At 45.9% G+C, this 22,293-nt stretch overlaps 1 protein-coding gene across 1 annotated transcript in view; it reads left to right on the top strand.

Moving 5' to 3' along the window:
- PARM1 (prostate androgen-regulated mucin-like protein 1) overlaps positions 1-22,293 on the top strand; it is a 164,835-nt gene that overhangs the window by 129,598 nt on the left and 12,944 nt on the right. The gene's annotated exons all lie outside the window — the stretch shown is intronic.

The raw sequence follows: 22,293 nt of genomic DNA, 5'->3' as shown, positions 1-22,293 counted from the left end.
CACATATACATGTGTAGCGGAGCGCTGTGTGTCTGCCGCCAGTTCTCTCCCTAGACCCACATATACATGTGTAGCGGAGCGCTGTGTGTCTGCCGCCAGTTCTCTCCCGAGACCCACATATACATGTGTAGCGGAGCGCTGTGTGTCTGCCACCAGTTCTCTCCCTAGACCCACATATACATGTGTAGCGGAGCTCTGTGTGTCTGCCGTCAGTTCTCTCCCTAGACCCACATATACACAGGGTTGGACTGGCCATTGGGACTACCGGGAGTTTCCCGGTGGGCCGATGGCTCAGTGGGCCAGTTGTCACTCAGGGGCGTTGGGAGGGGATGGCTAGAGCCCCGAATGGGTCCCCAAAAAGCCTGGAGTCTTGCCCTGAGTGTAAACATCCAGTGATTGGTGGGCAAGCGGGGGCGTGCGGTCGCAGTGAGAGTGGAGCTGTCAAAACAAAGCACTGATGTCGGGGATGGGCAGGGCCAATATGCGGGGGCACCGCCATCCCCGACATCATTGCTTAGATTTGACAGCTCCACTCTCACTGCAGCCGCAAGCCCCAATACCAATGTGCGGGGGCCCCTTCGTCCAGTACATTTGCAAACACTGCCTGTATACACTCTGACAGTCAGAATGTATACAGGCAGTGTTTGCTATGTACTGGACGAAGTGCGCCCGCACATCGGTATCGAGTCGTGCGGCTGCAGAATCTGACTGCTGGCTGGGGAGGAAGGTGGTGGCCGCACCCGTTGCAACTACTGCACGTGCACGGTTCCAGTGCAGGCTGCAGAGTATCGCTGCTGGAGGGGGTGCATGGTGGGTGGAGTGCATGTGCAGGGTGACAACAGTGAACCTGTTGAACATCCTGTCTGGGTGTCCTCTTCTCTCCCGTGTAACTCCTCCTCCCCCCCACAGCCGCTTTCATCCATACAATAAGCAGACTGTCCGAGCAGAAGACGGAGCTGTCCAACTTTTCAAGTTAAAAAGCCTGTGATTTGTTGCTAGGGGCAGTCCTAGCAACCAATCGTCTGTCTGTTACATGGAAAGTTGAACAGCTCCCGCCTTCTGCTTGGACGCGTCGCATCCTCTGCCTTCTCCCTGCTGTGTAAGGTAAGGGAGGGGGCACTGACATAAAGGGAACTGTGTTTGTTGCAAAAAAAGAAGATGGCTGTAAAGGATACCAGAAAGGAGGGGACTGTGAAAGGAAGTGGGTGTCAGTGTATGTGTAAGGAGGGGGGTCAGTATATGTGTAAGGAGGGGGGTCAGTATATGTGTAAGGAGGGGGGTCAGTATATGTGTAAGGAGGGGGGTCAGTATATGTGTAAGGAGGGGGATCAGTATATGTGTAAGGGGGAGGGTCAGTATATGTGTAAGGGGGGGGTCAGTATATGTGTAAGGAGGGGGTCAGTATATGTGTAAGGAGGGGGGTCAGTATATGTGTAAGGAGGGGGGTCAGTATATGTGTAAGGAGGGGGGGTCAGTATATGTGTAAGGAGGGGGGGTCAGTGTATGTGTCAGGAGGGGGGGTAGGGTATGTGTAAGGAGGGGGGGTCAGTATATGTGTAAGGCCCCATACACACGAGAGGATTTATCCGCGGATACGGTCCAGCGGACCGTATCCGCGGATAAATCCTCTCGAGGATTTCAGCAGATTTCTATGCGATGGCGTGTACACACCATCGCATTGAAATTCTCTGGCGATGACGTGTCGCGCCGTCGCCGCGATTATGACGCGGCGACGGGCGCGACGCTGTCATATAAGGAATTCCACGCATGCGTCAAATCATTACGACGCGTGCGGGGAATCCCTTTGGACGGATGGATCCGGTGAGTCTGTACAGACGAGCGGATCCATCCGTGGGATCCGATTCCAGCGGATAGATATTCTGTGCATGTCGACAAATATTTATCTGCTGGAATTCGGAAATATCCGCGGATAAATATCCGCCGGAGTGTACACACCATAGAATCTATCCGCTGAAACCCATTCGATGGGATTTATCTGCGGATAGATTCTATGGTGTGTACGGGGCCTAAGAAGGGGGGGTCAGTACATGTGTAAGGAAGGGGGACAGTGTTTGTGTCAGGAGGGGGGGGGGGGGCAGTGTGTGTGTCAGGAGGCGGGGGTCAGTGTATGTGTCTGTGATTTTTTTAATATGCAGCATGGTGGGGGGACAGGGGTAAATGCACTGCCACTGGTCATAGTAACTGATGTATTAGATCCCTTTCACACTGAGCCGCCCATAGCGTCCGCGGTAAAACGCCGCTATTTTTACAGCCGACAATTGCGTATAGTTTACTGTTTTTGTCCCAGTCCACCCCTGCATATACACTCAGGTCCAACGTGTTCCCTTCTTTTCTTTTTCTCTTTCATTACTGTTCCATTCTTTTCCTGTTCTCTTCTATTCATGTTCACGCCTTTTCCTGTTCTCTTCTATTACTGTCCCCTTCTGTTCCCGTTCTTTTCTACTACTGTTCTCTTCTGTTCCTGTTGTCTTCTTTTCCTGTCCCCTTCTTTTCCTTTCCCCTTCTTTTCCTGTTCTCTTCTAATACTGTTCCCTTCTATTACTGTTCTCTTCTATTCCTGTTCCCTTCGTTTCCTGTCCCCTTCTTTTCCTGTTCTCTTCTATTCCTGTTCCCTTCTTTTCCTGTTCTCTTCTATTCCTGTTCTCTTCTATTCCTGTTCCCTTCTATTCCTGTTCCCTTCTATTCCTGTTCCCTTCTTTTCCTGTTCTCTTCTATTCATTTTCTCTTCTATTACTGTTCTCTTCTATTCCTGTTCCCTTCTTTTCCTGTTCTCTTCTATTCCTGTTCCCTTATTTTCCTGTTCTCTTCTATTCCTGTTCCCTTCTTTTCCTGTTCTCTTCTTTTCCTGTTCTCTTCTATTCATGTTCACGTCTTTTCCTGATCTCTTCTATTCCTGTTCCCTTCTTTTCCTGTTCTCTTTTATTCCTGTTCTCGTCTATTCCTGTTCTCGTCTATTCCTGTTCTCTTCTTTTCCTGTTCTCTTCTGTTACTGTTCTCTTCTATAACTGTTCCCTTCTTTTCCTGTTCTCCTTTATTCCTGTTCTCTTTTATTACTGTTCCCTTCTTTTCCTGTTATCTTCTATTCATGTTCCCTTCTTTTCCTGTTTCTTCTATTCCCTTTCCCTTCTTTTCCTGTTCTCTTCTATTACCATTCCCTTCTTTTCCTGTTCTCCTTTATTCCTGTTCCTTTATTTTCTTGTTCTTTTATTACTGTCCCCTTCTTTTCCTGTTCCCTTCATTTCCTGTTCTCTTCTATTACTGTCCCCTTCTGTTCCTGTTCTCTTCTATTCCTGTCCCCTTCTTTTCCTGTTCTCTTCTATTCCTGTCCCCTTCTGTTCCTGTTCTCTTCTATTCCTGTCCCCTTCTTTTCCTGTTCTCTTCTATTCCTGTCCCCTTCTTTTCCTGTTCTCTTCTATTACCATTCCCTTCTTTTCCTGTTCTCCTTTATTCCTGTTCCTTTATTTTCTTGTTCTTTTATTACTGTCCCCTTCTTTTCCTGTTCCCTTCTTTTCCTGTTCTCTTCTATTCCTGTTCTCTTCTATTCCTGTTCTCTTCTATTCCTATTGCTAACGAATTTGATGTCATTGCGTAACACATATGAGGTATCGCCACGCACACCCGAGTGAGGTGAATAATTCCATAATTTATGTTTAACTCTAATTGGATAGGATGTAAAGTTTTTTAAATCGACGCCTTTGGACAACTTTGAATATCGTACTTTCTCTCTGTTTCATCGGCACACGCAGTTTTAAGGCTTGACATACTTGGTATATATTTATCGGACATGATCTGATTTTTCCACTTTTTTCAATTGGTATTATATTGTGTTTGTGTGTGCTCAAATTCATTTTAGTGCATCCATTTCTGAAATTATAGGTTTGAAAAACAGCTGCCCAAAAGATATTGTGTGACAAAAAAATGCAACCATCATCTTTGTATTCTACAGGTTTCTGTTTTTTAGGTCAAAGTAGTTTCTAAGATCTTATTAGACATGCAGCTTTCTGTGTCATTTTCTCATCAATGATGACATTCTCAATGTAGTAAATTTTAAGCAACTTACTGGGATGCCGTTTACCATGCAATGGGCTGTCTGTAATTTAGTCTTGAGACATGTGCAGATATCTGGCGGAGTCAGTAAGTGGATTATAGGAGCAGAGAGATGCGATTCTGGGAAAACATGTCTACATGCTGAATTGCCTTTGCTATGGTTGCAAAGAAAATAAATTAGAATTATGACCGGCTGCAGACTAAAATTGAAAGGTAATTGTTACCAGCATCAACCCTGTCCTGCACATACTGCCATTTTCATACCCTCCTCTCATACACACACGGCTACCATCATACCCTCCACACTCCTTTCTTTCATATACTGCTCACTGTCATACCCTCAATGCTCCTCTACTGTACATAGTGCAAGCCATCATACCACTGACACTCCTCTTCTGTTCAAACTACCTACTAGCATACCCTTCACACTTTACTCCTGTACATACTGCCCACTTTCATACACTCTGCAATCATCTCCTGCACATTCTGCCTGCAACACCCCTCTAATGCACATACAACTGCCACACTCCTCTCGTGCACATACCTCCTGCCACACTCCTCCCCTGCACATACCACCTGCCACACACCTCTCCTGCACATACCACCTGCCACACACCTCTCCTGCACATACCACCTGCCACACACCTCTCCTGCACATACCACCTGCCACACACCTCTCCTGCACATACCACCTGCCACACACCTCTCCTGCACATACCACCTGCCACACACCTCTCCTGCACATACCACCTGCCACACACCTCTCGTGCACATACCGCCTGCCACACACCTCTCATACACATACTGCCTGCCTCACTCCTCTCCTGCACATACTACCTGCCGCACTCCTCTCCTGCACATGCCTCCTGCCACACTCCTCTTGCACACATACCACCTGCCACACTCCTCTCGTGCACATACTTTCTGCCACACTCCTCTCCTGCACATACCTCCTGCCACACTCCTCCTGTGCACATACCTCCTGCCACACTCCGCCTGTGCACATACTGCCTGCCACACTCCTCTCGTGCACATACCGCCTGCCACACTCCTCTCGTGCACATACCACCTGCCACACTCCTCTCGTGCACATACCGCCTGCCACACTCCTCTGGTGCACATACCGCTTGCCACACTCCTCTCGTGCACATACCGCCTGCCACACTCCTCTCGTGCACATACCGCCTGCCACACTCCTCTCGTGCACATACCGCCTGCCACACTCCTCTCGTGCACATACCGCTTGCCACACTCCTCTCGTGCACATACCGCTTGCCACACTCCTCTCGTGCACATACCGCCTGCCACACTCCTCTCGTGCACATACCACCTGCCACACTCCTTTCGTGCACATACAATCTGCCGCAATCTTCTCGTGCACATACCACCTGCCACACTCCTCTAATACACATACCTCCTGCCACACTCCTCTCGTGCACATACCACCTGCCGCACTCCTCTCTTGCACATACCTCCTGCCATACTTGTCTCGTACACATACCACCTGCCACACTCCTCTCGTGCACATACCTCCTGCCACACTCCTCTCGTGCACATACCTCCTGCCGCACTCCTCTCGTGCACATACCTCCTGCCATACTCCTCTCGTGCACATACCTGCCACACTCCTCTCGTGCACATATCTCCTGCCATACTCCTCTCGTACATATACCACCTGCCATACTCCTCCCGTGCACATACTTTCTGCCACACACCTCTCATACACATACTGCCTGCCAAACTCCTCTCCTTCTAATACTTCCTGCCACAATCCGCTCCTGCACATACCACTTGCCACACCTTTCTCATGCACATACTGCCTGCCACACTCCTCTTCTGCACATGCCACCTGCCACACTCCTCTCATGCAAACTCCATTTTTTTTTATTTTGGCGCAGGGTTCTCCTTAAAATCCATCCCAGACCTGAAGGGCCTGGTATGGATTTTGGAACCCCCACGCCATTTTCTTTTTAATTTTGGTGCACGGTTCCCCTAAATATCCATACCAGACCTGAAGGGCCTGGTATGGATTTTGGGGGGGGGGGGGGGGGGGGGGGGCATGTAATTTTTTTTACATTTTGGAGCGGAGTTTCCCATAATATTCATACCAGATCCTAAGTGCCTGGTAATGGACTGGAGGAGGGGAAAATTGCGCCAATTTTTTCATAGATTTGTATCTATATTGCCTGGATCCGACAATACATTACAGCCGCGAGCAGTTTTAAATTACACATTTTTCCTTTAGAAATTTAATTTTGCTGTGGTACTGCTATAAACATGGGAAAGATGCGCTACTTTTATAGGCAGACTAAGGAGACCCCCCAGGCACGATAGTTAAAGGAATATTTCATTTTTATTGTTTCACTTTAGGCATTATTAAAATCACTGATCCAGAAATAACGGCCGTTTTTAAAACTTTTCTTTTTGCATTGATACATGTCCCCTGGGGCAGGACCGAGGTCCCCAAACACTTTTTATGGTAATAACTTACATATAAGCTTTTAAATTGAGCACTTGATTTAGATTTTTCACGTTCGTGTCCCTAATGAAATTTTTTTCATGCCGAAAAACGACTGTGTGTACTCGTACACACGGTCGTTTTTCGGCATGAAAAAAAATTCATTTTTCAGCATGTCCAAAAAACGAAGTTTTTCCAACTTCATCATTAAAAACGACTTTGCCCATACACCATAGTTTTTGAAAAATGATGAACAAAGCGCGGTGACATACAACACGTACGACGGCACTCTAAAGGGGAAGATATATTCGCCTTTGGACTGCTTTTAGCTGATTCCTTGTTAGTAAAAGACGATTTGCGCTTTTTTGTCTGTTACAGCGTGATGAATGTGCTTACTCCATTATGAATGGTAGTTTTACCTGAACGAGCGCTCCCGTCTCATAACTTGCTTCTGGGCATGCGCGGGTTTAAAATGTCGTTTTTGCCCACACACGATCATTTTGTACAACACGAAAAACGACATTTTGAAAAACGACATGAAAAAATGCAGCATGTTAGAATTTTCAGAAGCCGAAAAACGATGTGAAGCCCACACGATCATTTTAAATGACGTTTTAAAAAATGTCGTTTTTTTTCATGCCGAAAAACGACCGTGTGTACGCGACATTAGACTTTAACGGCGTTTGCACCAATTTTTTGCCTGTTCGAATTTTCTGCTGCAAACCAACTGGTTGGTGTTCGGCTCATACCTACTCAACGTGCATATATAGTACAGCGCACTATAACACACCACAGAGGATAGATGCAAATGCACAATGCAGTGCACAGAGCATTTGCATAGATGCAAATGCTCTGTGCACTGCATTGTGAAAAATAGTGCAGGACCATGAGTGTTTAGTAGCTTTTTACATTTCAGCACAATATTTGCTGGTAAAATGTTATGATTACAAGAATTCCCTTGGTGTCTGCGATTGATGATTGAGGCTCTGTATGATTGAGGCACCTGACTTGTCAAATTTGGGTAATCTGATTTGGTGTTAAAATGTTGTATTCTCCCTAATGGAATGGCTATCAATGGGCACCTTCAGTTATTTTTTTCATCTTTCCAACTATTAAATCTTCTGCCCTTGTTGTTGTTTTAACTTTTGATAGAAAAAAAAAATCTGCCAGTAAATACCTTATACAGCCCACTTCCTGTTTCTTGTCTGGTCATTAGCCTAGGCTTATGACATCATGCACAGCTCTTTCTCTCACTCTTCTGAGAGTTTTCCAGCAAGGGAGGGCAGGGGGGCAGGAGCGTGGAGGAGGGATGAGTCATTGGAGAGCCAAGGAGAGCTGCAGAGCTGGAGGGGGCTGGGTGAGGGCTGAGATGGCAGGAGACTGCAGAGATCCATGTGTATTCATAGAGAGAGGAGAAATGTGCAGGCAAGCAGTGGTGTAAGTCTGTCTGTATATGGCGTTTGTGTGTGTGTGCTTTTGTATAAATGTGTGTCTGTATATATGTGTATGTGTGTGCGTCTATGTGCCTCTGTGTGTCTGTGTAAATCCAGGAAGTGAACAGGCAGCAGCTTCAGCTGCCCACAGTTAAAATGGATGCAACCAGACTCAGTGGAGTGGGATTTCTGCAGCATATTTATATTACAGAATCACACTATATATAAAATAATATGCAAAGTGGTTGGAGGGAAGCTTCAGAATGGCAAAGATGTTTTTATTACAAATTATGTGAGCAGACTGCAGTTCCTCTTTAATTTCAAAGAATGTTTTTTTCAAGCAGATGAGAAAACTTCTGTGAAATAGGGATGACCTTTGTGTTCGAGTCGAACTCACGTTCGACTTGAACGTCGTATGTTCGATCGTTCGTCGAATTACGAACGTTAAGGGCCGTTCGCGCCAAATTTGAGTGGCGTGTCACGGCCCATAATTCACTGCGGCATCGCAGTGCATTGCTGGCTGATGATTTTCCAAGCATGCACTATGACCCGCATGCTTGGCCAATCACAGCTTGCAAAAAAATGGAGAGCCATAATTGGCCAAAGCCAGGGTGGCCTTGGCCAATTATGGCTCAGGGGGTTTAGTACACGCCCCAAACTATATAAGGCCGCCTGTAAGTCGGCATTGTGTAGTGTGTTGTGGTGGTTACAGAGAGACAGAGAGAGAGAGTGTAATTTTTTTGAGTTAGATAGAGCAGGCAGGCAGGGAGGTTAGTCAGAGTTACAGTGTGTAGAGGATATACAGTGATGAAAATAAGTATTTGAACACCCTGCTATTTTGCAAGTTCTCCCACTTGTAAATCATGGAGGGGTCTGAAATTGTTATCGTAGGTGCATGTCCACTGTGAGAGACATAATCAAAAAAAAAAATCCAGAAATCACAATTTATGTTTTTTAACTATTTATTTGTATGATACAGCTGCAAATAAGTATTTGAACACCTGAGAAAATCAATGTTAATATTTGGTACATTAGCCTTTGTTTGCAATTACAGAGGTCAAACGTTTCTTGTAGTTTTTCACCAGGTTTGCACACACTGGAGGAGGGATTTTGGCCCACTCCTCCACACAGATCTTCTCTAGATCAGTCAGGTTTCTGGGCTGTCGCTGAGAAACACAGAGTTTGAGCTCCCTCCAAAGATTCTCTATTGGGTTTAGGTCTGGAGACTGGCTAGGCCATGCCAGAACCTTGATATGCTTCTTACAGAGCCACTCCTTGGTTATCCTGGCTGTGTGCTTCGGGTCATTGTCATGTTGGAAGACCCAGCCTCGACCCATCTTCAAAGCTCTAACTGAGGGAAGGAGGTTGTTGCCCAAAATCTCGCAATACATGGCCCCGGTCATCCTCTCCTTAATACAGTGCAGTCGCCCTGTCCCATGTGCAGAAAAACACCCCCAAAGCATGATGCTACCACCCCCATGCTTCACAGTAGGGATGGTGTTCTTGGGATGGTACTCATCATTCTTCTTCCTCCAAACACGGTTAGTGGAATTATGAACAAAAAGTTATATTTTGGTCTCATCTGACCACATGACTTTCTCCCATGACTCCTCTGGATCATCCAAATGGTCATTGGCAAACTTAAGATGGGCCTTGACATGTGCTGGTTTAAGCAGGGGAACCTTCCCTGCCATGCATGATTTCAAACCATGACGTCTTAGTGTATTACCAACAGTAACCTTGGAAACGGTGGTCCCAGCTCTTTTCAGGTCATTGACCAGCTCCTCCCGTGTAGTCCTGGGCTGATTTCTCACCTTTCTTAGGATCATTAAGACCCCACGAGGTGAGATTTTGCATGGAGCCCCAGTCCGAGGGAGATTGACAGTCATGTTTAGCTTCTTCCATTTTCTAATGATTGCTCCAACAGTGGACCTTTTTTCACCAAGCTGCTTGGCAATTTCCCCGTAGCCCTTTCCAGCCTTGTGGAGGTGTACAATTTTGTCTCTAGTGTCTTTGGACAGCTCTTTGGTCTTAGCCATGTTAGTAGTTGGATTCTTACTGATTGTATGGGGTGGACAGGTGTCTTTATGCAGCTAATGACCTCAAACAGGTGCATCTAATTTAGGATAATAAATGGAGTGGAGGTGGACATTTTAAAGGCAGACTAACAGGTCTTTGAGGGTCAGAATTCTAGCTGATAGACAGGTGTTCAAATACTTATTTGCAGCTGTATCATACAAATAAATAGTTAAAAAATTTGAGATTTTCCTAGCTTGTGACGGAAAATATTGATTATATGAAGACAGGAGGCGAGTATCTTATGCATTAATCTTCCTTTATTAATGCTCACAGCAGAATGTATTTTTAAAACTTTCAATGTAAAAACTTTTTCAAAACAACTACCACCCCCAGCAGTCCATATAGCCTCTAACCACGCCCTTACGGAGACCTCTATATAAGGAGACTGTCTGTGGTGGTTCCTCCTCTTTCTTGATGCGATGATGTCTAGAGGAAGGAATAATAATACCAACGTAGGGTAGAAGTGCAACTCTGGAGTCCAGACCCGCCGGTCGCTGTCCAACAACTTCTTGAGGTAAGGATAACCCCCGAACCGTGACCCAACGGGGTCTAGGAGCTTGCAATCCCAACAGGGGATTCAAAGTAGCAACTGTCAGCTTGTAAAAGGAATTCCCTCATCCTCTCAACCGAAGAATCCGTCGGGAAGACGCATCTCGAGGTTCAGTAACCTATGAAGGAGAAGAAACAACAATCGTAATAGGGAGGGTAGGGAGGGAAGATACTCGCCTCCTGTCTTCATATAATCAATATTTTCCGTCACAAGCTAGGAAAATCTCAAATTATATATCAGACAGGAGGCTCATATCTTATGCAATTTTAAAGCTATCTGTAACAAGCATGTAAACACACAAACCTAGTGTATAGTAATCTAAGAGATAACTGACAGTGAGATATGATCCTGCGGTCTGAAATAAAATTGACGGAACGTGTTTTCCGAAGACCAGTCAGCTGCTCTCAAGAGATCGGAGAGTGAGCCTCCTGAAACGAGCACCTTGGTAGCCATGGCACCCCTGGTGGAGTGGGCACCGAACAGGGTGACGTCAATCCCTGCCATTTCCATGGCGGTCCTCACCCATCGTGCCAGCGAGGCAGACGAGACAGGGAGGTGAGGCTTAACATAGGAGACAAGAAGCTGGGCAGAGCCCGCGGGACGTAAAACAGAGGTCCGGGCTTCATACGTCTGTAGGCACCGGACTACGCAAAGTAGCGGATGATCCGGGAATGAGGGATAAAAGACTGAAGTAATGCCGGTTTTTGTTCGTCGCACAATGGTAAATTCTACCCCTTGTGGTGAGAACTGACGCCTGGAGACATCTAGAGCTTTAACATCGGACACTCTCTTGATGGAGATCAGACAAAGAAGGACCGTTAGTTTTATAGATAACAGTCTCAGAGAGAGATCCGCGTTATCCCCCCAATCGGCGAACATATCAAGCACCTTAGAAACGTCCCAGGTCGCTTGGTATCTAGGCCTAGGGGGACGTTGAAACTTTGCTCCTCTCAGTAGGCGACACACTAATGGGTGTCTGCCAATAGGCAAGGAATCTACAGGACAGTGGTATGCCGAGATCGCTGACCGGTATATGTTAATAGAGCTATACGACCTACCAGATTCGAACGAATCTGCCAGGTAGTTGACCACTAATGGAATAGGGGCTTGTATGGGATCAACCTGTCGTTGATCACACCAATGGACCCATCGTCTCCAGGCTGATCGATATGCCGATCTAGTCCCGGGGGCCCAGGCCAGGGCGAGGAGATTCTGAGCCGATTCTGAAAGGATTCTATCAGGGGTTGTGCTCCTGAGACTAACCATGCAAGGAGAGGAAGGTTGTCCTCTTGAATCAGGGGGTGAAGTTCCCCGTTCGGACCGGTGAGGAGGTGGGGAAACTGCGGGAGCAGTCTGGGAAAATCTATAGTCATCCCCAGAAGTAGTGGGAACCAAGGTTGGGTCGGCCACCACGGTGTAATCAGAACTACATTTGCTCCTAGGTTGGATATCCGTAGGAGAAGTCTGGAGATCAACTGGAAGGGGGGAAATGCGTAGTGTGTTCCCTCCGGCCAGGGTTGGCGGAGAGCGTCCACCGCATAAGCCTCCGGGTCTGGCCTCCAGCTGAAGAAGCGGGGCAGTTGATGATTGAGCCTGGAGGCGAAGAGATCGAAAGATAGCGGACCCCAAAGCTTTTGTAAGAGAAGAAACATCGACCGATCTAGTCTCCAGTCGCTGGAGTCGCGAAGGTAGCGAGAGTTCCAATCGGCCACCGAGTTGAAGACTCCCGGAATGTATTCCGCTATGGGGGTAATGCCGTGATTCAGACAAAAATGCCAGAAATCTTTTGCAATATACGCCAATGTTCTGGACTTGGTACCTCCCAGGCGGTTGACGTACTGCACCGCCGCCACATTGTCCATGCGAAAGAGAATACAGCATGTGGGAGTATGAGGTAAGAAACTCTTGACAGCGAACAGGGCTGCCAACAGTTCTAGTGCATTGATATGCAGAGAAGTCTCCGCAGGGGACCAGGTTCCCCCTGTGGAGGCTGCGCCGCATCGTGCGCCCCAGCCCAGACGACTGGCGTCCGACTCTATGACGATGTCCGGGCTGGGGTTGAAGATGGTCTTGCCGTTCCACTCGACGGCATGGTGAAGCCACCATCGTAGTTCTTCGGTGGTGTCTTGGCAAAGAGGGATCTCGTCCGAGTACCTGAGGCCTTGTCGCAGGTGCATAATTTTGAGCCTCTGCAGGGCTCTGTAGTGCAATGGGGCCGGAAAAATGGCTTGGATAGAGGCCGCAAGCAGGCCCACCAGTCGAGCTAGCATACGTAGGGAAAGGTATCCTTTGCGTAATGCTGATCGGATCTCTTTGCGGATAAGCGCGAGTTTGGTCTTGGGCAGACTGAGGGTGGATAGGGTAGTGTCCACCGTGAACCCCAAAAATTCCATCTGTCGGGATGGGATTAGCACTGATTTGTCGTGATTGATCACGAAGCCTAGTTTCTGGATAAGGGATAATGTCCAGGACATGTGCAGGAGAGCTTGGCTCTTGGAATAGGCCATGAGGAGAATGTCGTCGAGATATATAATCAGACGAACTCCCCTGCTCCTTAGAGCTGCCACCACTGGTTTCATCAGTTTGGTGAAACACCATGGGGCTGATGACAGGCCGAATGGAAGGCAAGTAAATTGCCATATCCTGCCCTTCCACGGGAATCTCAGTAGATGTTGGGATTCCGGGTGTATGGGGACTGTAAGGTATGCGTCCTTCAGATCTATTTTCACGAGCCAGTCTCCAGGGTGGAGAAGGTCTCGCAGGAAGTGAATCCCTTCCATCTTGAAGTGACGGTATTGGACGTGTTGGTTTAGGCCCCTGAGGTTGATCACTGGGCGGTAACCTCCCCCTTTTTTGTGCACTAGAAAAAGATTGCTTAAGAACCCTGGGGAAGAAGGGTCCACTTCTACAATTGCCTGTTTGGTAGCCAGGTCTTGTATTTCCTTGTCTATGAGAAGACAGTTTTGTTTTGTAAATTGGATAGGGGGAGGAAAGATGTTGAAAGGTGGTGGGGTTAGAATGTCTATTACGAACCCCCCTACTGAGTTTAAAATCCACGCGTCTGCCGTAATCGCAGACCAGGCGTGGGTAAAAAACCTGAGACGGCCCCCTATGGGAATGTGATGAAATGTGGTGTAAGTCATACTCACCAGTTGGAGGTCTGGATCGAGGGTAGCCGCGTCCTCCGCGTCCGCGCCAGGGTCTGCCTCGTGGCGGGAAAAAGGGTGCCGGTTGAGCCACCGGGGCGGTGTAGGACGGAGCTTGGTAGTGATATGGGTTAGGGGATCTACCCTGTGGCCTATAGAAGTTGGCACGGCCGGCAGAACGGCCTCTACTTCTGCCAGCCCTGTTGAAAACCTTATTGTTTCCTGTTTTCCTCAATGAATTCTGAGCCTTGTCCAGGCTGGTGAATAACCCAACGAATTTGTTTATGTCTTTGATGACCATGTCACCAAAGAGCATACCCTCCGCTGATGGACCGGGTTCAGATTCCGCCAGATGTGAAAGCTGGGGATCTAAGCGCATTAGAATTGATCTGCGCCGTTCCACGGAGCATGCCGTGTTGGCAGTGCCGGCCAGGCATAGGGCTCTTTGTGCCCAACCCCTCAGTTGTGGGAGATCGACTGATTGTCCGGAAGCGACGGCTTGCTCGGACAAATTGAGGATCTTTGTAAGTGGACCCATGAGGTCCAAAATGCGGTCCTGTATTGAGCGGAAAGAACGCTCAATCCCTTTTTTCTGGAACTTCCCCGTCTTTAGGAGGTATTTGGTGAGGACCGGGTCCACCTCAGGGGTGGCTACCACCTTCTTGGGTATAGAAGGTCTAGGACATTCCGCCCTCAACTTGTTCCGTGCAGTCCTGTCTAAGGACTTTCTGGCCCATAATTCCACGTATTGTGCCACATGTGGCAGGGGTGTCCATTCCCCCGAACGCGGATGGGTGATTGCGTCCGGGTGGAAAAAAGGTTCCCCAAGGGCGTCCAGTAGGACTTGATCCTGTGTAGCAGGATTGGCGGCCGTGTCAGGCGCCGTGGCCCCAGCATCTTCTATATAAGATTCGGAATCTGAGACGTCCGATCCTTCAGAGGGATCAGCCGAATCTTCCTCCGAGGAGTCATTGAATGAATCCGGTTTAGCCCGTCTAGTGGCTCTATACCCCTTCTGAGTCTCCCTGGGGTCCAGGGGTCGTGAAGTCTCGGATTGATGCTGGGGTCGGTAGACCGTGGTAGGGGCTACCTGCTGCAGACTGTTTACTTCCCCTGCCGGGGAGTCATGCACCACTAATGTGTGCTTCCTCTTGTGTGAGGATTTACCCCTCTTAGAGGGTGGTTCATCTTGTTGGGGAGGTACTGTTGGGCTATTGGAGGATTGTACCGTCCAAGCAGATGGGGTGGTGGAGGCCAGTGCAGCCTGAATGGATAATTGAATAATATCCTGTAATTGTGCAGCACTCAGGGTATGAGATGTGCCTGTGGGGTTTGTATCCCCAGTGGTATTTGCTGGGTTAATTTCAGACATGGTGTAAAATTTCTTTGCTCACCGCTGCCAGGTAAATGTACAGTGGTCCTTTAAGAGGGTCTGCACAATGATATCAGGTCACTGATCAGGAAGGTATGTCAATATCCTGGCTTTTCTAAAGGATCCTGACCTGCACACTGATGGCAGGTAGAAAGGACAGTATAGCTGAGTTTACCCGCTGTAATAGTACTATGGAGCCGCGCTCCGATCGTATGGGTCTAACAGAGTTATTTAGGGATTGATACCTAGTGCACCGTGGCTCCGTCCTATCCTCCCTTCCGTCGGCGCCGAATGGCGACGGAGGGGAGAGGAGCCTGAGATCCCCAGCAACCCGGGAACGAAGTCTCGCGAGACTTCGTCCTCTGGGCGCTGATTGGTCGATGGGCGAGGGACGGAGAGCTCCGCCCCCCGAAAGCGCGCGTAGAGAGGAGGAAGAAGGGAACCTCCTTCGGAATGGCGGCGCTCGGGTAAGACCAGGCAGTGCGGAGCGCACAATGACAGGAATGAGAGGAGGGGGGGAGTTGTCCCCCCCCGCTCGTGGGGCACCGCGCAACCAATCCAGTAGTGTAAACCAGACTATGGGTGACAAAACCTCAATGGGGGATATCCCATAGAGCACATAAACCTAATCTTGTAAGAATCAAGAAATGTATCATAAAGATGAGTTATGAATAAATAGTACAGCGTATAAATGTTAAAGAATAGAAATATTCAAAAGCAATAGGTGAAAACATTTCCTAATGCTAGGATAAAAAATGCTTATCAAGAAATCAAGTACTTATCTTTGCTGTGAGCAGAAAGAAAGAGGAGGAACCACCACAGACAGTCTCCTTATATAGAGGTCTCCGTAAGGGCGTGGTTAGAGGCTATATGGACTGCTGGGGGTGGTAGTTGTTTTGAAAAAGTTTTTACATTGAAAGTTTTAAAAATACATTCTGCTGTGAGCATTAATAAAGGAAGATTAATGCATAAGATATGAGCCTCCTGTCTGATATATAATCATAAATTGTGATTTCTGGAATTTTATTTTTTTGATTATGTCTCTCACAGTGGACATGCACCTACGATGACAATTTCAGACCCCTCCATGATTTCCAAGTGGGAGAACTTGCAAAATAGCAGGGTGTTCAAATACTTATTTTCCTCACTGTATATGCATCCCAGGTGTTGTATATATACTGTATTTATAGACTGTATTGAGTTGAGCTAGATCCGCTCTTCCTAGAATACTGACAGGCAGGCAGGTAATTGTGCTAGCTGCAGTATTTTCACTTGGTGTACTGTCTGTGTCCTCTGCACAGTGTGCACCTAAAGCTACGTCAATCGATTTACTGGTGTTCTCATATTAATTCCTACAGGCAGAGATCTGCTCATATTAATACCACAGGCAGTGGCTGATCAGCAAGTATTTTCACTGTGCCCACCAAGAGTAACTGTAATTAGTGTTGAGCAGAATATGCCATATTCGATTTCGCGATATATCTCGAATATATATTCGAATATTCGAGATATATTCGCTAAATTCGAATATTCGTGATATTTTATCGAAATTAAATGATTGCGATTTTTCGCTATTGCGAATGCGAAAATAATTGCGATTTTTTGATAACTGCGGTAGGAGCACTCTGATTGGCTCAGAATATTCGTGATATTTTATCGAAATATCGCAACATGCGAATGCGATATTTATTGCGCAATTTCGAGAAATGCTGGAGGAGCGCTCTGATTGGCTCAGAATATTCGTGATATTTTATCGAAATATCGCAACATGCGAATGCGATATTTATTGCGCAATTTCGACAAATGCTGTAGGAGCACTCTGATTGGCTCAGAATATTCGTGATATTTTACAATACAAAATAATTGCGAATATTCGGCAAATGCTGTAGGAGCACTCTGATTGGCTCAGAATATTCTTGATATTTTACAATACAAAATAATTGCGAATATTCGGCAAATGCAGAAGGAGCACTCTGATTGGCTCAGAATATTCTTGATATTTTACAATAGAAAATAATTGCGAATATTCGGCAAATGCGGAAGGAGCACTCTGATTGGCTCAGAATATTCGTGATATTTTACAATAGAAAATAAAAAGTGTTTTGCATTGGTGGTGATTCTTTACTCTATCCATCTGTCACAGCCGTTTGTCAATCAAACACCTTGAAGATTGAACACGTTCATGCTGCATGCTTTGGACTTTTTTTCACTTCACATATCAAAGACATTTTTATGAAAGATTATTTTTCTATTATTGGGACTATATTTCTTTATATATTTGTTTCACTGTGTATTTCACAAGTTATTTGCGCTTGCTTATTTTATAATTTGCCCACATGTCTTGTCACTAGACATATTTTTTATTCTTGTAGAGCGACTCCATTTTCTGTCTTGTATTAATTTATGTTGTATAACATTTTTGAGTTGCTGCTGTATTCTCCCCTTTTTTAAGGTATGCGCAATTTTTTCCTTCTTACAAAAAATAATAATATCAAACATACAAATATTCATAACATACACATACACAAAGCCCCCCCCTTTTGCATCAGAGACAATCAGAGTTCTCCTACCACAGTTATCGAAAATTCGCAATCATTTTCGCATTCGCAATAGCGAAAAATCGCAATTTTTTTTTTTTCAATTTGGCAACATAAAAGGATCGCCTCAGCTTAGCTACTCGGCCCAGGGTCTCTAATCATACCAGCAATGCTTTTAGACGTCGATAGGATGTGATCTGTTTTAAAAATCAAATTGAAAAAATGCGAATATTCGGAATTGCGAATATTCACTGCGAAATTCGAAATATAGCGCGATTTCTCGAATATGCTATATTCGAGTCGAATATTCGCAATGCGAATATTCGTGAGCAACACTAACTGTAATGGGCTTACAGTGTTGTGGCACCAGCACCACCACCACCACCACCAACAAAGGCCCAATTTTTTTGCCCCTGTTCAACAGGGGCATGTAATTACAATTCTTGATCTAATATATAACAGCAGGGCCCATTCCTGCACCCACCAAGAGTAACTGTGAGGACTTACAGTGTTGTGGCACCAGCACCCAATTTTTTTTACCACTGTTCAACAATGGCATGTAATTACAATTCTTGATATACTGTATTTATTGGCGTATAACACTCACTTTTTTACCCTGAAAATAGAGGGTAAACTGTGCCTGCGTGTTATACGCAGGGGGCTGTGAAAAGTTTTTTCCTGAAACTTCCCTCTTAAAGTTAGGGTGCGTGTTATACGCCTGTGCGTGTTATACGCTGAGAAATACGGTAATAGTTCACAGCAGGGTGTTCCAGCGCCCACCAAGACTAACTGTGAGGGCTTACAGTGTTGTGGCAACACCAACACCTAGGGCCCAAATTTCTGCAGAGTATATACGGCAGGCCCCTACTTTCAAACATCCAACTTACAAATGACTCCTACTTGCAAATGGAAGGAGACAACAGGAAGTGAGAGCAAATGTACCCCTAGTAAGGGAAATTCTCTTCTGTAAGAGGTGTCTCCTGTCCACTGATGCTTTATCACAAAAAAACATTTGTCATTGGGACAGAAAGTGAGGTGCAATCTTCTGAACAGATGCGTACAGACAGCAAAACAAATGTTACAGGGGTGATAATCCTTCTCTATGTTTTCCAAAAAGTTTAAAAATAGATGTTTTGGCTGGAGCTACACTTTAAAAAAGTACCAGTTCAAAATTACAAACAGATTCTACTTAGCAAAAAACAAACCTACAGTCCCTGTCTTGTTTGCACCACCTGTATACTGCTGTTCAAAGTATATAGGGCCAAAGGGGCTTGTAATGACCTGGGGGGAGGGGGGCGGGGAAACCCATGGAATTTTTTTTAATGATTTTCATCCATATTGCAGGGACCAGACATTACATTAAAGCCGCAAGCAGTTTTAAATTACTTTTTCCTTATAGTAATGTCATTTTGTGCAGGGACAGTTCTAAACATGGGCCACTTCACAGGCATACTATAGACACTCAGCAGGTACGATATTTAACCACTTGCCCACCGGGTTAATTTTGGCACTTCTCTCCTTCATGTAAACATCACAATTTTTTTGCTAGCAAATTTATCAGAACCCCCAAACATTATATATTTTTTTTAAGCAGACACCCTAGGGAATAAAATGGCGGTCATTGCAACTTTTTTTCTCGCACGGTATTTGCGCAATCATTTTTCAAACGCCTTTTTTGGGGAAAAAAAGTGGTTTCATGAATTAAAAAATAACAAAACAGTAAAGTTAGCCCACTTTTTTTATATAATGTAAAAGATTATGTTATGCCGAGTAAATAGATACCTAACATGTCACACTTTAAAATTGCGCACATTCATGGAATGGCGCCAAACTTCGGTACTTAAAAATCTAAATAGGTGACGCTTTAACATTTTTTACAGGTTACTATTTTTGAGTTTCAGAGTAGGTCTAGTGCTATAATTGTTGCACATGCTCTAACGCACGCAACGATACCTCACATGTGGGGTTTGAACGGTGTTTACATATGTGGGCGGGACCTGCATGCGTGTTCGCTTCTGCGTGTGAGATAACGAGGACAGGGGCGTTTTCAAAAAAAAAATGTTTCATTTTATTTTTATTTTACTTAATTTTTTTTATTTTTACACTTTAAAAAAAAAAAAAAAATTGTGATCACTTTTATTCCTATTACAAGGAATGTAAACATCCCTTGTAATAGGAATCAGTGTGACAGGTCCTCTTTATGGAGAGATGTGGGGTCAATAAGACCCCACATCTCTCCTCCAGGATTACAAGCATGAAATCGGTGAAAAAAGAATCACCGATCACATGCCAACAGCCGCGATTGCGGCTTTGTTTACTTCCGGGTACCGGGCGTGACGTCATAATGTCGTGCCCGGTCCTCCGACGGTAATAGAGATGACTGTGACCGTCTGGTCACCAGTCATCTCTATGGTTCTGCAGCGGACACCGACCAATTTGCTCTCCGGGCCCCCGATGGCACGTGAGAGCCCGGAGAAGCACCGGATGGTGGCGGGAGGGGGGGTGTCCCTCCCGCTGCCTATAAGAACGATCAAGCGGTGGAACCGCCACTTTGATCATTCTTATGGTGCAGGGAATCGGCGGCTGAAGACGGGGATATCTGAATGATGCCTGTAGCTGCAGGCATCATTGAGATATCACCGCTCAAAGTGGAGGACGTCCCAGGGACGTCTTTGGTGGGGAAGTGGTTAAAGGAATTTTTCAATTTTTTTTTCACTTTAAGCATCATTAAAATCACTGCTCCTCGTTTTAAAACTTTTTTTTCCATTGATACACGTTCCCTGGGACAAGACCCGGGTCCCCAACCCCGTTTTACGACAATAACTTGCATATGAGCCTTTAAAATTTGCACTTTTGATTTCGAACGTTCGAGTCCCATAGACTTCAATGGGGTTCTAAAGTTCGTGCGAACGATCGGTCCGTTCAAAGGTTCTGGTGCGAACCGAACAGGGGAGTGTTCGGCTCATCACTACTGTGGAACAATAATCATTAGGATGAGGACTAAAATGTTTTTACTCTTCCTGACTACTCCTTTCTGTCACTGGCCCTGTGTATATCACTGCTGCTCTAGAGATTAGAAAGGAATTTTCTGTTTATTATGTTAACAACAGAAATGAGTCAGCTCTCACCAAGGAAATGAAACTGTTACTGAATATATGTCTTGAACCTGCGGTCGGCAGGCATTCCATTTGAAAACCTTGTCATTTGTAGCTGCTGATTTGCCGCACAATTACATTGTAATTAAAGAAGGGCTCTGTCGCAAACACCATTTTTGAAGCTTTGGATAAGCATACAAGAAGTTAGAACCTCTGTCAATGAAACTGAAGTCCTCAACGGGAAGATTTGCCCTCATGTCCAACTTTTTGGAGTAATCTCGGCAGCAAAATATGAGGACAAAGCAATAAAAATATCCTTCTGTTTTAGTAGAGCAGGAAAAGGTTTGGACTTGTTATGGATTATTTTGCCACTGTTGGTAAAATTCACAATGCCAATGGTCAAGAGAGCAAGAAATTTCTCAAAAGTGGCAGTAGTAAGGGGCTTGCACAGATTCCAAGCCTTTCATTCACTATCCAAAAGAAAAAAAAGTTTAAAGTGATATTAAATGCAGTTTTATTTATTTTTTAAATAACAAACATGTCATACTTACAGTGGTTTTTCACTGAGCAGTCCTGGTCTTCCTCTTCTTGGGTCCCCCACCAGCGCTCCTGGCCCCTTCCTCCTGCCGCGTGCCCCCATACCAAGCAGCTTGCTATGGAGGCATCAAGTAGGCTCACTCCACACACAGAGTGTGACTCGGCCCCACCCCCTCTCTTCCCTCATTGGCTGTGATTGACAGTAATGGCTCCTGCTGCTGTCTCAGTCAATGAGGAGGAAGAGACCCTGGATTTAGATGGGGTTCGGGTAAGTATTAAGCTGCATTCACACCTCCGCGACAAGTAACGCAGCGTACGCGGCGTATTTTGCCGCGATTCGTGTAACTTTTTTTTTTTAACAAATCTTTCCCATTGCTTTCTATGGCCGAACGCCAATGCCGCCTGAAAAAAAGGGTCCGGGACTTGTTTTCAGGCGGCAGGCGTACGGCGTCTATGAGATGTGAACCATCTCATAGACAGCAATGGGAATTCTCCCCTCCAGCGGCACGAGCGTCCGGCGTCGGGCGTTTGTCGCCAAGGTGTGAATGGAGCCTTAGGGGGGCTGTTGCACATAGCAGGTCTTTTACCTTCATGAAGGTAAAAAACCTTGAGCCTTTATAACCACTTTAACTAATTATACAATTGAAGTCACTTTTCACCTGTAGATCATCTACCAAAATATAAGTATGCATAATGCATTATTGAACAACAATCCTCATTTCTATGAGTTCCTTTAGAACGGGGATAAGCAATTAGCGGACCTCCAGCTGTTGCCAAACTACAAGTCCCATCATGCCTCTGCCTCTGGGTGTCATGCTTGATGCTGTCAGAGTCTCGCTATGCCTCATGGGACTTGTAGTTTGGCAACATCTGGAGGTCCGCTAATTGCTTATCCCTGCTTTAGAATGTATTAAATAGCTCTGGTTGACCAATCTCAGGAGAAAAATGTATTGTTATAGAGATGAGATAAGAAAGTACTGCATGTATTTCCAAGCATACATGCTATTATTGTTTGCTA

This window comes from Rana temporaria, chromosome 1, assembly GCF_905171775.1.
Source record: "Rana temporaria chromosome 1, aRanTem1.1, whole genome shotgun sequence".
Classification (NCBI taxonomy): domain Eukaryota; kingdom Metazoa; phylum Chordata; class Amphibia; order Anura; family Ranidae; genus Rana; species Rana temporaria.
This window is presented reverse-complemented; position numbering and strand designations above follow the sequence as displayed.